The following is a 19,738-nucleotide window of genomic DNA, read 5'->3' as shown; positions in this document are numbered from 1 at the left end:
CCGATGTCTCATCATCGGCTTTCTTTTGTCCGGGCGCCACTCTTTCCTTTGTGGCCGACCTTGTTCGTCCAGGGTTCGCTGAATTTTCGCGGCCAGATCAGGCCGCGCCTTCCTCAACGTGTGCAGGTATAACCTTTCGGCTTCCTCCAAACCACGTAGTCGCTGAACCCTACACTTTTGGGAATGGCTGAGTCCATCAGGGCACCACCTTGGCCGATGGTAATTATCTTCTTCTTGATCATCGTCCCCTAGTTCCTCGAGATCTTCTACCCGAGAGGACTCAGCGTGCTTGTTCCGAGGCGGGAGAGGCCCTAGACGTTTGAACACGGACACGTTAGCTGCCTCCTCCTTCTTCTGTCTACATTCTGGGCAGTTGCCTATTGTAGGCAATCGGCTCATTCCTGAATCCCAGCAGTGTCTGAAGAAGGGGCCGTCCCAGTGCCTATCCACGTCGTCTTGCTCTCTCGACTTTTCCTTGGCGTGGCGCTCATATCTCTCCTCGTCGCGATCATGCCGACGGTGTCTCCTGGCGTCCCTAGCCAGACGATCTCTTTCATCATCGTCGTTGTATCGTCAGCGTTGGTCGTATTGACTCACATACTTGTTGAGGAGGTGACCAGAGATAGGTCGCTGCTATCTTACATTCCTCACTTCTCCCTCTGTGATGTAGCGCTTGCCATCGTGACGGAGCCGATCGCGTGGAACGGCTTCCTCTGTGTCCTTGCTATGAGAGCAGCTGCCCTCGTCTCCGTCCTTACCAGAGTGGTGCCCAGGTCCTACCATGTTGATGCTGAACGAGAATCCTGGCTGGCACCCTCCAGGGTAAGTGTACTCCACCATATTAACGGTGGGGAAGGGGTGTGTGTCGACCTTCATGGCGTACTGGCTGAAAATTAGACGCCCTTGTTCTATCGCCATTTGGACCTGCTGACGCCACACCCTGCAGTCGTTGGTGGCGTGGGTGAACGTGTTATGCCACTTGCAGTATGGCTTTCCGTTCAGCTCCTGCACCGTGGGGATCTTGTGGCCTTCGGGTAACCTTAGCTGCTTCTCCTTAAGTAAGAGGTCGAAAATTTGCTCAACCTTGGTGACATCGAAGTCAAACCCTCTTGGAGGACCTTGTGGCTTAACCCACTTACAGGACACGGGGCTTGCCCCCCGAGTCCATTCAGCCACTGCTACCTCTTGATCTCCCGCGAGCCTTCATCTTCATCTCGCCTCAACCAGGACCACCGCACGTTTGAATTTATCCTGGTATACATCCGGGTGGCGCCGTTCATATGCCGACGGCTTCGCACCATGTGCGCCGGTGAAGGGTAGTACTGCTTGGGAGGCCACGTCCTTGATCGGTGATGCGAGACCCACCACCGCCAACTCGATCGCTTCTTTTTCAGTCACATGAGCCGAATAGCATCGGTTCCTAACGGTCCTGAAGCGCTGGACATATTCGACACTCGTTTCTCCGCACTTCTGTCGTACTTGTGCTAGATCGGCAATGCCAGCCTCGGAAGCCTCTGAGTGATACTGCATGTGGAACTGCTCTTCCAACTGCTTCCAAGTCCGGATTGAATCTGGTGGTAGCGATGTGTACCACCCGAAAGCCGATCTTGTGAGCGACTGTGCGAAGAACCTCACACGCAGCTCATCTGATGCTGAGATCGTGCCCAGCTGTAACAACCCAAAATTTTCAAAACAAACAAATTGAATTTCCCTAGTTCCAAATTTTGGAACCAACAAAAACTTTTATTAAAATAAGATTGATACATTTAGATCTTGTTTAAATCTTGTGTTTTGCCATGATGAGTGTTTTTATGCTTATGTGCTAAACCCTAAAACCCTAAAGTGATCAAGTGAAGATCACCAACCCAATAAAATCAAAGAGAAAGAAATCAAATAAGAAACACCTTAAACCCTAATCTTCTCCAGAAACCCATTTGGGATCTATTTTGAGAAACCCAAAATAAAATGAAAGACATATGGTGGCATATAGCCCTAATAGGTAAATCTTGTAACCCTACCTTTATTAATTATGCTAAAGGGTGGTGAACCATTTGTGAACCCCACTAAACCCTAAACCTCACCCCTCCTTTCACCATATTAATTATAATGAAATAAAAAGAAATTAAATGGTATGAGGTATATGTGCCTATGGCTATTTTTATAAAACTTTATCCTAAGCTTTTCTACTTTGCTTAGAGGTTTGGAAAATCTTCATACCCCTTACCTAGTACCTATCAAACCAATTCCAAGAGTTTTCCAAATAAATTAAAAAGAAACTAAAAATGCCATAGAGGCATATGAGAGAAAGGTGCAAATTTGGGAAATTAAGAATCTTGACCCTAGGACTTGTGGTGAATAGTTGGATCACTTCCATATACCCTTTCAATACTCAACAACATCAAATGGGCCAAGAACACTCAAATCAAAAATCAAATGCAACATATGCATAGAGGCATATGAGACACATAGCCATTTCACCAATTTTTGCCCTATGACATTAAACTTTGACCAAATGGTGTGAAACCATCTCCAAACCTAATATAACACTAAATTGACCCTAACCCATGCCCAAGTAAAGCAAGGTGAACAATTTACAAAAATAATAAAATTTAACACATCACCTCTTATGTGTTATGGCCATTTTTGCAAATCTTTGACCAAGACCTTTTGAAATGGATTCAATGATTTGAAAATGTTTCAAAACCAATAAGAATCACATTAGAGTCAACCAAAGTCAATTCAAATGAAGAGAAATCACCTAGTGAGAAAATCCCCAAAATTCCCTCACATACACTTAGCCCAATATGCAAATCTTCAACCAAGGCCACCATTGCTTGATCTCTTGCTTGTAGAATACTTATATATGATAAACAAACACATTTGCATCAAAGAAACAAGAATCAAATCAAAGGAAAATTCAAAACTCACATACATGTGATAATGGTCATATGATCCATTTATAAAATCTTCCCTACTTTACACCCCTGCTTTTGACTTTTCTTCAACCAACCTTGGTCAACTCTGACCATGTCATCCAAGACCATGTCAAGGTCAACAACTTTCATGTTGACCACCACAACTCAAGTTGACTAGGTTGACCAGAATAAAGGAGACAAGAGGAGACATTGAAATAAAGAGAAGATCATCTCACTTTTGCCATTACTGCATTTCTTCACCAAATTGACCACCACCACCACCTTTCCACTTCTATGAATATATGTTTAAGATCCACCAAAGGATTTTCAAAAATTTGAAACTTTTTCTCTTGCGGGCATTTAACCAAACACCTGGCAGGCAGGAGTAAATTTTGTGCCCATACCTCCATTTTACCTTGGACCAAGTCCAACACTGACCCTCCCTGCTACCCTGGATCTCCCTCACACCTCCCATCACCAGTACAAGCCACTGCTCCCCTCTCTCTTGGTCACCATGACCCAAAACCCACACCATGCCGGCCACTTGACACCTCACATGCCATCCCTTCCTCCTCTCCCATCCATCTCCCCTCACCTTGTCAGCTGACCTCCCCTGACCCTCCTGAAGCTGACCATGCATGCCCTTGACCAAGTTGACATCGCCACCGGCCGAAAGCTGACGTGAACCGACGCGCCCAGAGACGCCCACGCGCGCCAGGACACGCACGATGACGTCCCGGAGCGCGACAGAACGCCGCCGTGCCCCGTCGACTCAGTGCTCCCCTCGACCCCTCCTTTCACCTACAGCCTCACCTCGACGTCAGCTACCTCACGGACAACGCCGCTTGGACGCGCACGCCCGTAGCCGTCGTCACGGACGGCGACCATCCGCCGCAGTACCCTGGCGTCCGATGACGATAACGACGCGACTACACCACCTCTGGCCTCGCCATGAAGCGCGTCAGCATCGCCTTGACGTCGCCAACACCCTGCACCCCTCGCTTACCCCTTCGTCGCCCTGGAACGACGAACTCGTCATCAACCCTTCACGGCACCCCGCAGCACCCCCTCGCCCTATAAATAGAGGCGCCCTCCGATCAAATTGAGAACGCCAACCTTCCTCCCTCACCTCGCTACCTCCCCTCGAGCAACGCCGCCCACCAATTTAGGCCGTAGCCCTCGAATCGCTTGCCGGAGCTCCGCCAACACCCCTGCTACCTCGCCGACGACTGGAGCCCCCATTGGAGCCGCTGTTGGTGCCAGGAGCTTCACCACCGTCTTCCACGACCTCCGCCCACCTCGCCGACGCTCGCTCGCCTCCAGGTAGCTCCCCGACCCCTAGTCTGGCCGCCGGTAGGGTTTGGTCTCCGGTGAGCCTCGTCGCGGATGAGGACGACCCTCGGCCGCCGATCGCCTCTCTAATCCGACGGCCCTCATCGCGTACCGCTTCGGGCTGGGGAAACACTGGCTGCCAGTGGACCCCGCCGTCAGGCCTCTCTCGCCCGCGTGGCAGCTCAGCTGGGCTGGCCCGTTTAACCCCTGTGAAGCCCACTTCGTTTTCCCGCGCAGGCCCAGTTTTTGAATTCAATTAATTCTTTTAGTTTGGAAAATCAATACTGGCCTATCCTATAAATTGAATAGTTCAATTTCTACAAACTCAATGTTAGCAAATCAAATTGTTCTAGAAAGATCATGAAAGGCCCCATCCAACCACACTTGGATTCAAATCAAAATATGTTGTAGAATTTGAATAGTAAAAATAACAAATCAGTAACTTTTCAAACTTCAAATAAATCTTAAAAATCAACCATGAACTATTTTGAGGTGGTTCCACCTCTCAAAAATCACATTTGATGTTGTCTAATTTATTATGTCATAAAATACTATAGTTGTTTCATATGATCATGGGCTCAACTCAAATAATGGCTATCTGGCCATTTCTAGCTCATTTAAACTATTTCAAAAATAGTATTTAAATTGTATGAGGTGTAGCATCTCATTTAAATCATTACTCCAAGTGATTCAATGTAAGTTGATTACACCTGTCCTCATGACCCATATGTTCTTATTTGAAAATATTAAATCTTTCATAGTAGTATTTAAATTGTTCAAAACTACTATTAAATCATATGAGATGCTTTGGTCTCATTTAAATCTTTGTCTCAAGTAATTCTACATGAGGTAGAGACCATGGTCTATTAACTCTCATAGTGAATTATTTGATGATATTAAATCATCACCATGTTAGGATAAAAAGGTATGAGGTGTTCACCTCATTTAAATCATTTTCTTAAATAATAAGTATGAAGAGGTTGACTTTGGTCAACCTAGGTCATATATTATTCATAAAAGAAATTAAATCTTAATAAGATAATGAGAGGAAATTATTTCTCTAAGTAATTAAAAGTAACACCTTATTTAGTATGAGAGGAAATTATTTTTCCTAAATAAGAAAACAACACCTTTAACCCCTTAATAGTAATGAGTGATGCTAGTTTACTTGTGTAAATTTTATGAAGTGTTTCACTTCATTTAAATCTTGTCCCAAGTATTTTCATATGAAGTTTGAACCCCTGGTCCAATACTCTCACATGAAATACTTGGAGATATTAAATCCTAATAGGCATTATTAAATGGTATGAGGTATCCTTGCCTCATTTAAATCATTTTCTCAAATGATGATGATGAATGGTTGACCTAGGTCAACATAAATTCATGGTGATGGTTTGAGAAATTAAATCTTAAAGAAGATTCAATGAGAGGAAATTATTCCTCAAAAAACTATTTGGAAACTATCATTTACATATAAAATGAGAGGAAATTATTCTTCCTCAAAGCAATACCACCAATGCACCAAATTGTATTAATTGTGTGAATAGAATAGTTTGTGTGAATATATGTGATGTTTGGAATAGCCAATGAATTGTTTGGTGATTGTATCCTCGTATTCGTTTATAGACGCTAGTACCGGAGACTATCAAGAGGAGGAGGTATTCTACCAAGAAGAAGGAGAAGAAGACCACTTGGATCAATACGCCAACCAAGGCAAGCTAACCCCTTTGCAAGCTAACCCCTTTGCAAGCTAACCCCTTTGCAAGCTAACAACTTTGCAAGCTAATATTCTTGCAAGAAAATACTCTTGCAAAGTGCAAAGCTCCCCCGGAGCAAGGCACCATTACTTTTTACTTTATACTTATGATCCTATTTCCCAGTTTTACTTTACAAGCTTTTGTTTTTGATTATTTATAACTTGCTTTTATAGTTAACTTTGGTCTAGAGATAGAGTACTACAAGAGTATCAAACTTAGCCTAGAAAGCTATAAGTTAAGTTAGCACCCCTCATGCCTAGTTGCTAGTGCTAAATGAATAAAATTGACTACTCTAGATGGGAACTTGTGAAATGAAATGACTTTGAAAACCTTGGAATGATGAGTCATTCTATTGAAAGATTTTGAAGGTGAATATGACTGGTGAATGACTTGGTGAATTTTACCAAAACTGATGGTTGGGTTCGGATGCGATACCATTCCAATTTTTACAAGTACCCCCACAATACCTGAAATGGGTAAGGCTTAACTAGAAGTTTATGTATCTTAGTATGGGTTCCCTCTAAACAAGCGTCATCGGGGTTAGGCTGGAGGCTGCCTCTACAACAAAGGAAATGATGAGAAATGACGTGAATATGAGGTGAATGTCCGGCCCAAGCCTCGTGCGGTTCCCGGGTTAACGAGTTGGTTTTCACCGGGAGGCCAAGCTCATGGGGAGAGATGCCTATACTAGGATATGTAAGTGAAAGGTTATGGTTGGTAGTCCGCACACGGAGTGTGGTAAATCAGGGCCGATTAACCACGACGGATTATTGCAAATGTTGTGGCACAAGTGTACGACCTCTGCAGAGTGTAGATCTATTCGAATAGCCGCGTCCACGGTTATGGACGGTTGGAAAGGCCATACTTGTTCCGTCATCAGAACTTTTCAAAAATGTGACATGTGAAGGGTGACTTGTGAATTTTTGAACTTGAAAGGTGACTTTGACTTTGAATCACAACAGAGTTGTGGGAATGACACTAATGTTCCCACTTGAGTTAGTCGAGCAAATGAAGGTTCTTGTTTACTAAAGGGTTTATGAAATAAAACTAGCTTTATGCAAATAAAACTAGAGCTTAGCACCCCCTTACTATAGTTGATAGTGCTTACATTAGTATTAGTTTGCGAGTACTTTAAAGTACTCATGGCTTTGTCCCTGGCTATTCAAATGGCCAGACTATGAAGAGGAGTACCGTAACCCGGAAGAAGGACAGCAGGACGTCTACGACAACTAGGATCACTCCTGACGTCAACAGTTGCCTGTGGAATAGATGGACTACTACTACGCTACTTCGTTTCCGCTATGTGTTTTGTAATTGATCAAGGGATCAACTAGTATTGTAATGAGACTGGATCATGTGATCCCGTGTTGTAAGACAAATATGCGTTGTAATAAATGATGTGTTGTGATATTAATCTATTATGTCTCGCAAAAACAATATTCCTGGGATTGCGATGAATGGCATAATAGGCATCTGGACTTAAAAATCCGGGTGTTGACAAGTTGGTATCAGAGCCATTGTTGACCTTAGGAGACCCTAGCTAGAATGGACGTCTGTAAAACTTAATTTCAAAACCAAAGAAGTGAATATTTGTGAAAAACTTATTCTCACTCTTAACCTTGAAATCTTTTTCAAAATGAGAAATTCATACTCTACTTCTTTATAGCACTATCTAAAATTTTGCACACTTGACTACTTCTTTAACTTACTTATCCTACTTGCTCACAGATGACGTACCAATGGAAATCCTATAAGCTTGGATCCGGAGACGACAAAAGTTTCGAAAAGGAGTTGAAGCAACTGGTGGACTATCTAGGACACCCGTATCCCGAGTTCTTCGGAATACCCCTCAAGGCTCAGTTAGGAGAACCACCTCGGTGGGACGTTTCTACTGATCTACGAAGGAAGCTTGATGCCCCGGTATGGGAAACCATATGGTTTTCCGTAACGGGAAACACTTGGAAGGAAGGACTAGACAAAGCTATGCAAGAAGCAATTTCCCGTCTGTGTGGACAAAATGAGGACAAGATCAAGAACACTCGCTTCATCTACTACCCAAGACATGACTCCATGGGAAGACCGATGACCATGCCCCCACCCCAACCAAAGATGAACCCTCATGAAGCACCTCAGGACTTCAGGCAGTACAAAACCCGCAGGGATTTGGACAATGCCCTCGCCTCTCGCCAAGCACCTCACCCGTGAAGAAGAAGAATCCACCCGGAAGAGTAGTATCACCCCAGCACTTAAGTAGGTGTGAGTTGTATCAGGATCCCCTTGTATCGTAGAGCGATGAATGGTTCTTCAAACCAACGGTGTGTTAGAATTGTAATGTGTGATGCTTGGTATGAATGAAAAAGTGTTGTTGGTTTCTACCCCCGCAACACTACTCAAATTTTCAATATTATGAACTTTTCAAACTTAACAAAACAAACCATAGAAATTTCCCTCTTATCTTATCATCTACATCAATGCTCAGATGGCCCCTCCAACCCGCAGCGCCAATCAAGACGCCATGATGCAGATGTTACAAACCATGCTGGAGGATAGGCAAGCTGAACGAGCTGAACGCCAAGCCAACCTTGCTGCACTACAGCAGCTTGCTCAGAACAACAACGGCCACGGAAACCACGAGCACCCTGGATCGAAGCTGAAGAACTTTCAGCACACCAACCCTCCGATATTCAACAAGACTGAAGAGCCCCTTGATGCTGATGACTGGCTCCAGACCATGGAGAACAACCTCGAAGTTGCGCAAGTTGAAGCTGCAGAGAAAGTGCTGTTCGCCACGCACTACTTAGCAGGACCAGCCAGAGCTTGGTGGATAAGCACCCGTGCAATGAACGCAGGACAGATGATGACTTGGGAGGATTTCAAGCTGAAATTTAGTAAATATCATGTGCCCCAAGGACTAATAAAAAAGATGAGAGACGAGTTCCGTGAACTCAAGCAAGGAAGGATGTCCGTGGTAGAATACCGCGACAGGTTTCTCACTCTGTCAAGGTACGCCCGGATGAGACCGACACAAATGAAAAGAGAAAGGAAAGATTTCTGAACGGACTACACGACGAGATGCAGATCGTGTTAGTGAACATTCCGTTCGCTGACTTAGAAGCCCTAGTAGACTCCGCCATACAGATGGAAGGAAAGCTGCATCAGGCCAATGAGAACCGCAAGCGCAGAATGATGAACCAGAGTGGACCCCACCATACCCAGAAGTACCGCAACAACTCCTCTGGAGGATTCACCCCAAGATACAACAAGCCAACCACTCAGACTTATCGCCCCAACTACACCAACAACAACGGAGGACCCCCGAAGCCCAGAGGCAACCACAACAACAACCACCCCAACAACAGCAACAACAACAGCAACATCAATGGAAACAATAACAACACCAATACTGCCCCAAGGACTGGAAGTAACGCAGTTCCCGTCAACCCCAAAGACAAGTCCACCGTCAACTGCTATGAATGTGGAGTTGTGGGTCACTTCTCCAATGAGTGCCCCAAAAAGCTTGCCAGGATTGCCGCCAATACCGCAGCACCTGCTCAGCAACAGCGCCGCTTTGCCGGAAGAAGGAACCAGAACAACAACAACGGCCGTCTCTACCACATGACTGCCACTGAAGCTCAGGAGGCACCCCAGACCATGCCAAGTATGTCTTCCTATAAATAAAATACTCAATCTCTCTTAGGAACCTAACTTTTCTTAAAATCTCGGGACGAGATTTGTTTAAGGGGGAAGGGTTTGTAACAACCCAAAATTTTCAAAACAAACAAATTGAATTTCCCTAGTTCCAAATTTTGGAACCAACAAAAACTTTTATTAAAATAAGATTGATACATTTAGATCTTGTTTAAATCTTGTGTTTTGCCATGATGAGTGTTTTTATGCTTATGTGCTAAACCCTAAAACCCTAAAGTGATCAAGTGAAGATCACCAACCCAATAAAATCAAAGAGAAAGAAATCAAATAAGAAACACCTTAAACCCTAATCTTCTCCAGAAACCCATTTGGGATCTATTTTGAGAAACCCAAAATAAAATAAAAGACATATGGTGGCATATAGCCCTAATAGGTAAATCTTGTAACCCTACCTTTATTAATTATGCTAAAGGGTGGTGAACCATTTGTGAACCCCACTAAACCCTAAACCTCACCCCTCCTTTCACCATATTAATTATAATGAAATAAAAAGAAATTAAATGGTATGAGGTATATGTGCCTATGGCTATTTTTATAAAACTTTATCCTAAGCTTTTCTACTTTGCTTAGAGGTTTGGAAAATCTTCATACCCCTTACCTAGTACCTATCAAACCAATTCCAAGAGTTTTCCAAATAAATTAAAAAGAAACTAAAAATGCCATAGAGGCATATGAGAGAAAGGTGCAAATTTGGGAAATTAAGAATCTTGACCCTAGGACTTGTGGTGAATAGTTGGATCACTTCCATATACCCTTTCAATACTCAACAACATCAAATGGGCCAAGAACACTCAAATCAAAAATCAAATGCAACATATGCATAGAGGCATATGAGACACATAGCCATTTCACCAATTTTTGCCCTATGACATTAAACTTTGACCAAATGGTGTGAAACCATCTCCAAACCTAATATAACACTAAATTGACCCTAACCCATGCCCAAGTGAAGCAAGGTGAACAATTTACAAAAATAATAAAATTTAACACATCACCTCTTATGTGTTATGGCCATTTTTGCAAATCTTTGACCAAGACCTTTTGAAATGGATTCAATGGTTTGAAAATGTTTCAAAACCAATAAGAATCACATTAGAGTCAACCAAAGTCAATTCAAATGAAGAGAAATCACCTAGTGAGAAAATCCCCAAAATTCCACTCACATACACTTAGCCCAAATATGCAAATCTTCAACCAAGGCCACCATTGCTTGATCTCTTGCTTGTAGAATACTTATATATGATAAACAAACACATTTGCATCAAAGAAACAAGAATCAAATCAAAGGAAAATTCAAAACTCACATACATGTGATAATGGTCATATGATCCATTTATAAAATCTTCCCCACTTTACACCCCTGCTTTTGACTTTTCTTCAACCAACCTTGGTCAACTCTGACCATGTCATCCAAGACCATGTCAAGGTCAACAACTTTCATGTTGACCACCACAACTCAAGTTGACTAGGTTGACCAGAATAGAGGAGACAAGAGGAGACATTGAATTAAAGAGAAGATCATCTCACTTTTGCCATTTTGCAATTCTTCACCAAATTGACCACCACCACCACCTTTCCACTTCTATGAATATATGTTTGAGATCCACCAAAGGATTTTCCAAAATTTGAAAATATTTCTCTTGCGGGCATTTAACTCGAACACCTTGCAGGCAGGAGTAAACATTGTGCCCATACCTCCATTTTACCTTGGACCAAGTCCAACCACCGACCATCCCCGCTGCCCCGGAGCTCCCTCACACCTCCCATCACCAGTACAAGCCACTTGCTGCCCTCTCTCTTGGTCACCATGACCCAAAACCCACACCATGCCGGCCACCTTGACACCTCACCATGCTCACCCCTCTCCTCTCACATCCATCTCCCCTCACCATGTCGACTGACTTCCCCGACCCTCCCGAGGCTGACCACTGCACGCCCTTGACCAGAGACGACGTCGACCACACTGCCCAGAAGCGGACGTGCACCGCACGCGCCCGGAAGCGCCCACGCGCGCCGGGACGCGCACGGTGACGCCCGGAGCGCGACGGAGACGCCGCCGTCGCCTCGTCGACCTCCAACTCCCCCTCGACCTCTCCTCTCACCTACAGCACTCACCTCGACGCCGGCTACCTCCCGGACAACGCCATCTCGGCCGCGCGACGCCTGTCGCCGTCGTCACCGATCGACGACCGTCCGCCGCGGTACCACACGCGTCGCGTGCACGCTGCCGACGCGACTACGACCACTCGTTTTCGCGCCTTGCAAGCGCGTCGCGATCGCCCGTGACGTCGCCAACAGCCGCAGCATCACTCGCCTACTCCTTCGTCCGCCACGGAACGCCGATCGTCATCACGACCCGGCTCCGCACCCCGCGCGCCCCTCCGCGCCCGCTATAAAAGCCGACGCTCCTCGGACGATTACTCCACACCATCTCGCTCCCCTACATCTCCTTGCTCGCCTCGCACCTTTTCCCCTGCACATTAGCTACCACGCCGCCCCAATTTCACACCAGAGCTCGCCGGAGACGCGGAAGACGAAGCCGTCGATTTCATCCACCTCAGGAGCCGCCGCGACCCTCCCTCGAGCTTCGCCGTCGTCGACCACGTCCGTTTGCCCGCCTGCGCCGACCTCGCTGGACGCCGGTAGCCGCCCATCGCCACCCTCGCCGGCCGCCGGTAGGGTTGGCCCTCGCCGTGAGCTCATCGACGAAGGGGACAAACCCTGGCCGTCCGATCTCTTTTAATCCCACGGTCCACAACACACCATACCGGTTCGGTGTTTTAAAAGAAACTGACAGTGGACCCCACTGTCAGGCGGCCCGCTCGCATCGCCAGCGAAGCTGGGCCGGCCCATTTCGTTTCCCGCCCGCGTTTGAAATTCAAACTAGTTTATTTCTTTTTCATTTAAATTGCAATCTGGTGTCAAATTCAAAATTTAATAGATCCAAATCTACTGAGCCAATTTCAACAAATTTTATATATTTGGAAAGCTCAGCAAAAACTCTATCCAATGCCACTGGATTCAAATCAAAATATGTTGTATATTTTGAATAGTAAAAATAACAAATCAGTAACTTTTCAAACTTCAAACAATTCTTAAAAATCAACCATAAATGATTTTGAGGTGTTTCCACCTCTCATAATTCACTTTTCACAAACTCTTTTTGTTTATGTAAAAATATGATATAGGTTCTGTGTATGATCATGGCCTAGTTTAAAGATTTGGCCCTATGGCTAGTTCTAGAGCATTTAATTTGGGCAAGATAATTCTTTAAAATGTATGAGGGTTTCCCTCTCATTTAAATCTTGTCTCAACTAATTCAACATGAGGTAGATACCCTGGTTTGTTAAATCTCATATTGAATTAGTTGATGATATTAAATCTTTACTATGTGTTATTAAAATGCATGAGGTGCACCACCTCATTTAAATTATGTTCAAAATTAGGGTTCAAACCTATGAGGGTAACACCTCATTTAAATCAACTTGTCTCAAGTGGCTCTAAAGTAATGTGATGATCCATGGTTTGTTTGGTCTCATATATGCATCACTTGATGGTATAAATCATACTAGTAGGATTAAATAGCATGAGGTATGGAACCTCATTTAAATCTTTTTCTTGAATGATAAGTGTGAAGAGGTTGACTTTGGTCAACCTAGGTCACATATTATGCATAAGAGAAGTTAAATCTTAATAAGACAATGAGAAGAAGTTATTTCTCTAAGTAATTAAAAGTAACACCTTACTTAGTATGAGAGGAAATTATTTTTCCTAAAAACGAAAACAACCCATTTACCCACTTATAGTAATAAGTGGTGCTAGTTTACTTGTGTAAACTATATGAAGTGTTTCACTTCATTTAAATCTTGTCCCAAGTATTTTCATATGAAGTTTGAACCCCTGGTCAAATACTCTCACATGAAATACTTGGAGATTTAAATCATAATAGGCACTATTAAATGATATGAGGTAACCCTACCTCATTTAAATCATTTTCTCAAATGATGATGATGAATGGTTGATTTAGGTCAACATAAATTCATGTGTGATGGTTTGAGAAATTAAATCTTAAAGAAGATTCAATGAGAGGAAATTATTCCTCAAGAACTATATGGAAACTATCTTTTACATATAAAATGAGAGGAAATTATTCTTCCTCAAAGCAATACCACCCATGCACAAATGGTATAAATTGTGTGAATAGAATAATTTGTGTGAATATATGTGATGTTTGGAATAGCCAATGAATTGTTTGGTGATTGTATCCTCGTATTCGTATTTTAGACGCTAGTACCGAGGAGTATCAAGAGGAGGAGGTTTTCTACCAAGAAGAAGGAGAAGAAGACCACTTTGATCAGTACACCACTCAAGGCAAGCTAACATCCTTGCAACCCGTATTATGGCCAGCAAATATTCTTGCAAGACTACCCAAGTGCAAAGCTCCACCAGAGCAAGGCACCATTACTTTTACTTTATGCTTATGATCCTATTTCCCAGTTTTACTCTTACAAGCTTTTGTTTTTGATTATTTATAACTTGCTTTTATAGTTAACTTTGGTCTAGAGATAGAATACTACAAGAGTATCAAACTTAGCCTAGCAAGCTCCAAGATATTTAGCACCCCTCAGGACTAGTTGCTAGTGCTCAATATCAAAAGTGGCTACTCTAGATGGGAACTTGTGAATTGAAATGACTTTGAAAACCTTGGAATGATGAGTCATTCTATTGAAAGATTTTGAAGGTGAATGTGACTGGTGAATGACTTGGTGAATTTTACAAAAACTGATGGTTGGGTTTGGATGCGATACCTTTCCAATTTTGCAAGTACCCCCACAATACCTGATATGGGTAGGGCTTAACTAGAAGTTTATGTATCTTAGTATGGGTTCCCTCTAAACAAGCGTCATCGGGGTTATGGCTGGAGGCTGCCTCTACAAAAGTGAAGTGATATGAAATGACGTGAATATGAGGTGAATGTCCGGCCCAAGCCTCGTGCGGTTCCCGGGTTAACGGTTGGTTTTCACCGGGAGGCCAAGCTCATGGGGAGAGATGCCTATACTAGGATATGTAAGTGAAAGGTTATGGTTGGTAGTCCGCACACGGAGTGTGGTAAATCAGGGCCGTTAACCCTGACGGATTATTGCAAATGTTGTGGCACAAGTGTACGACCTCTGCAGAGTGTAGATCTATTCGAATAGCCGCGTCCTCGGTTATGGACGGTTGGAATGGCCATACTGTTCCGTCATCAGACCATTTTCAAAATGTGACATGTGAAGGGTGACTTGAGTTTTGAACTTGAAAGGTGAATGGTGAACTTGACTTTGAATCACAACTGAGTTGTGGGAATGACACTAATGTTCCCACTTGAGTTAGTTGAGCAAATGAAGGTTTTTGATTATTAAAGTGTTTATGAAATAAAACTGGCTTTCTGCAAATGAAACTAGAGCTTAGCATCCCCTTCTATAGTTGATGGTGCTTACCTTAGTATTAGTTTGCGAGTACTTTAAAGTACTCATGGCTTTGTCCCTGGCTATTCAAATGGCCAGACTATGAAGAGGAGTACCAGAACCTGGAAGAAGGACAGCAGGACGTCTACGACAACTAGGATCACTCCTGACGTCAACAGTTGCCTGTGGAATAGATGGACTACTACTACGCTACTTCGCTTCCGCTATGTGTTTTGTATTTGATCAATAGATCATCAGCTATTGTAATGAGACTGGATCATGTGATCCCTTATTGTAAGACAAGGACGATGTTGTAATAAATGATGTGTTGTGATATTAATCTATTATGTCTCGCAAAAACAATATTCCTGGGATTGCGATGAATGGCATAATAGGCATCTGGACTTAAAAATCCGGGTGTTGACAAGATTGATGCTATTATGTCTATGCTTGTGAATGGTAGGACTAATGTTGATCCTAATAATGTTCCGTTAGCTTCATTGGTTGCTCAAGAAGAACATGTTGATGTAAACTTCATTAAAAATAATAATTTCAACAACAACGCTTATCGGAACAATTCTAGTAACAACTATAGGTCATATCCTTATAATAATGGTAACGATTATGGTAATTCTTATGGGAATTCTTACAACAATAATAGGAATACACCCCCTGGACTTGAAGCTATGCTTAAAGAATTTATTAGTACACAAACTGCTTTTAACAAATCTGTTGAAGAAAAGCTTGGGAAAATTGATATACTTGCTTCTAAAGTCGATAGTCTTGCTGCTGATGTTGATCTTTTGAAATCGAAAATTATGCCTAATGAAAATAATAATAATAAAATTGTTACTACAGCAAATGCCATCCAAGTTAGAATGAATGAGAATATAAGATTGATGGCCGAATTGCGTGCTAGGTGGGAAAAAGAAGAAAATGCTAAAGAATATAACATAGCTAAAGTTTGGACTATTACCACCACTAGCAATGCTAATGCTCCACATGTTGCTGCACCTCCTACTATTAATGGTAAAATAATTGGTGTTGGCAATGTTTCCACTTCTAATGCAAAGCGTGAAAAACTGCCTGAAACTGCTAAAACTGCTGAAACTGCCTGTGATAAAACTGCTGAAATTTTTTCCAACATTGGGGATAATGATCCCATTGCTTTAGATTATAATGGTTTAGATTTTGATGATTGCCACATCTCTGAAGTTATAAAGTTCTTACAAAAACTTGCTAAGAGTCCTAATGCTAGTGCTATAAATTTGGCCTTTACAAAACATATTACAAATGCTCTCATAAAAGCTAGAGAAGAGAAATTAAATCGTGAAGCTTCTATTCCTAGGAAGTTAGAGGATGGTTGGGAGCCCATCATTAAGATGAAGGTCAATGACTTTGATTGTAATGCTTTATGTGATCTTGGTGCAAGTATTTCCGTTATGCCTAGAAAAATCTATAATATGCTTGACTTGCCACCATTGAAAAATTGTTATTTGGATGTTATTAATCTTGCTGATAATTCTACAAAGAAACCTTTGGGGAGAGTTGACAATGTTCGCATTACCGTTAACAATAACCTTGTCCCCGTTGATTTTGTTGTCTTGGATATTGAATGCAATGCATCTTGTCCCATCATATTGGGAAGACCTTTTCTTCGAACTGTTGGTGCTATCATTGATATGAAGGAAGGTAATATTAAATATCAATTTCCTCTCAAGAAAGGTATGGAACACTTCCCTAGAAAGAGAATTAAGTTACCTTTTGATTCTATTATTAGAACAAATTATGATGTTGATGCTTCGTCTCTTGATAATACTTGATGCACACTTTCTGCGCCTAGCTGAAAGGCGTTAAAGAAAAGCGCTTATGGGAGACAACCCATGATTTTACTACTGCACTTTTATTTTATATTTGAGTCTTGGAAGTTGTTACTACTGTAGCAACCTCTCCTTATCTTATTTTGTTGCATTGTTGTGCCAAGTAAAGTCTTTGATAGTAAGGTTCATACTAGATTTGGATTACTGCGCAGAAACAGATTTCTTTGCTGCCACGAATCTGGGCCTAATTCTCTGTAGGTAACTCAGAAAATTATGCCAATTTACGTGAGCGATCCTCAGATATGTACGCAACTTTCATTCAATTTGAGCATTTTCACTTGAGCAAGTATGGCGCCTCTTAGAAATTCATCTTTACGAACTGTTCTGTTTTGAGAGATTCTGCCTTTTATTTCACATTGCCTGTTTTGCTATGCTTGATGGATTTTTCTATTCCATTAACTTTCAGTAGCTTTGTGCAATGTCCAGAAGTGTTAAGAATGATTATGTCACCTCTGAACATGTGAATTTTGATTATGCACTAACCCTCTAATGAGTTGTTTTGAGTTTGGTGTGGAGGAAGTTTTCAAGGATCAAGAGAGGAGGATGATACAATATGATCAAGGAGAGTGAAAGCTCTGTTGGAGATATGCCCAAGAGGCAATAATAAAAGTGGTTATTATATATCTTTATGTTCATGATAAATGTTTATATACCATGCTATAATTGTATTAAACCGAAACATTGATACATGTGTGATATGGTAATATTACTGTCTATAAAGCTTGACTTGTCGCAAAGGGTTTCCGACAAATTCAAGGAGTTGACTACGATGAGACTTTCTCACCTGTAGCAAAGCTAAAATTTGTGAGGATTTTGTTAGCAATAGCTGCATTTTTCGATTATGAGATTTGGCAGATGGATGTCAAAACGGCGTTCCTTAATGGAGACATTGAGGAAGAGTTGTATATGGTACAACCCAAAGGTTTTGTCGATCCTAAAAATGCCGACAAAGTATGCAAACTTCAGCGTTCAATCTATGGACTGAAGCAAGCATCAAGAAGTTGGAACCGACGCTTTGATAAGGTGATCAAAGACTTCGGGTTTATACAAGTGTCATGGAGAGGCCTGTATTTACAAGAAAGTGAGTGGGAGCTCTGTAGCATTCCTGATATTATATGTGGATGACATATTATTGATTGGGAATGATATAGAACTATTAAGCAGTGTAAAAGGTTATTTGAATAATAGTTTTTCAATGAAAGACCTTGGTGAAGCATCGTATATATATTAGGCATCAAGATTTATAGAGATAGATCAAGACGCCTAATAGGGCTATCACGAGTACATACCTGGACAAGATTCTAAAGAAGTTTAGAATGGACGAAAGTAAGAAAGGGTTCTTACCTATGTTACTGTGCAAGGTCTTGAGTAAGACTCAATGACCGGCTACGACAGAAGAAAGAGAAAGGATGAGTAATATCCCCTATGCCTCGGCGAGTAGGATCTATCATGTATGCCATGCTATGTACTAGACCGGATATAGCACATGTCTGTTAGTTTGACTAGCGAGATATCAAAGTGATCCAGGAATGGAACACTCGGATAGCGGTCAAGAATATCCTGAAGTACTTGAAAAGAACTAAGGATATGTTTCTTTGTTATGGAGGTGACCAAGAGCTCGTTGTAAGTGGTTACACCGATGCAAGTTGGAACACCGATCCCGATGACTCTAAGTCACGGTCCGGGTACGTGTTTATATTGAATGGTGCTGCGATAGAGCTGGGCAAGCTCGAAGCAGTGCACGGTGGTGAAGTCTTCAACAGAATCAGAGTACATAGCGGCTTCAGAGGCTTCATCAGAAGCGGTATGGATGAAGAGGTTCATTATAGAGCTCGGTGTGGTTCCTAGTGCATTGGACCCACTAGTCATCTACTGTGACAACATGGGTGCCATCGCCAATGCACAAGAACCAAGGTCACACAAGAGGCTGAAGCATATCAAGCTGCGTTACCACTCGATTCGCGAGTACATCGAAGATGGAGAAGTAAAGATTTGCAAAGTACACACAGATCTGAATGTAGCAGATCCGTTGACTAAAGCTCTCCCTAGGGCAAAGCATGACCAACACCAGAATGCCATGGGTGTTAGGTACCTTACAATGTAATCTAGATTATTGACTCTAGTGCAAGTGGGAGATCGTTGGAGATATGCCCAAGAGGCAATAATAAAAGTGGTTATTATATATCTTTATGTTTATGATAAATGTTTATATACCATGCTATAATTGTATTAAACCGAAACATTGATACATGTGTGATATGTAAACAACAAAGAGTCCCTAGTATGCCTCTTAACTACATTGTTGATTAATGGATGATTAGTTTCATAATCATGAACATTGGATGTTATTAATAACAAGGTTATATCATTATATGAATGATGTAATGGACACACCCAATTAAGCGTAGCATAAGATCACGTCATTAAGTTATTTGCTATAAGCTTTCGATACATAGTTACCTAGTCCTTATGACCATGAGATCATGTAAATCACTTATACCGGAAAGGTACTTTGATTACATCAAACGCCACCGCGTAAATGGGTGGTTATAAAGGTGGGATTAAGTATCCGGAAAGTATGAGTTGAGGCATATGGATCAACAAGTGGGATTTGTCCATCCCGATGACGGATAGATATACTCCGGGCCCTCTCGGTGGAATGTCGTCTAATGTCTTGCAAGCATATGAATAAGTTCATA

Source organism: Lolium rigidum, chromosome 1 (assembly GCF_022539505.1).
Source record: "Lolium rigidum isolate FL_2022 chromosome 1, APGP_CSIRO_Lrig_0.1, whole genome shotgun sequence".
Lineage (NCBI taxonomy): Eukaryota > Viridiplantae > Streptophyta > Magnoliopsida > Poales > Poaceae > Lolium > Lolium rigidum.
This window is presented reverse-complemented; position numbering follows the sequence as displayed.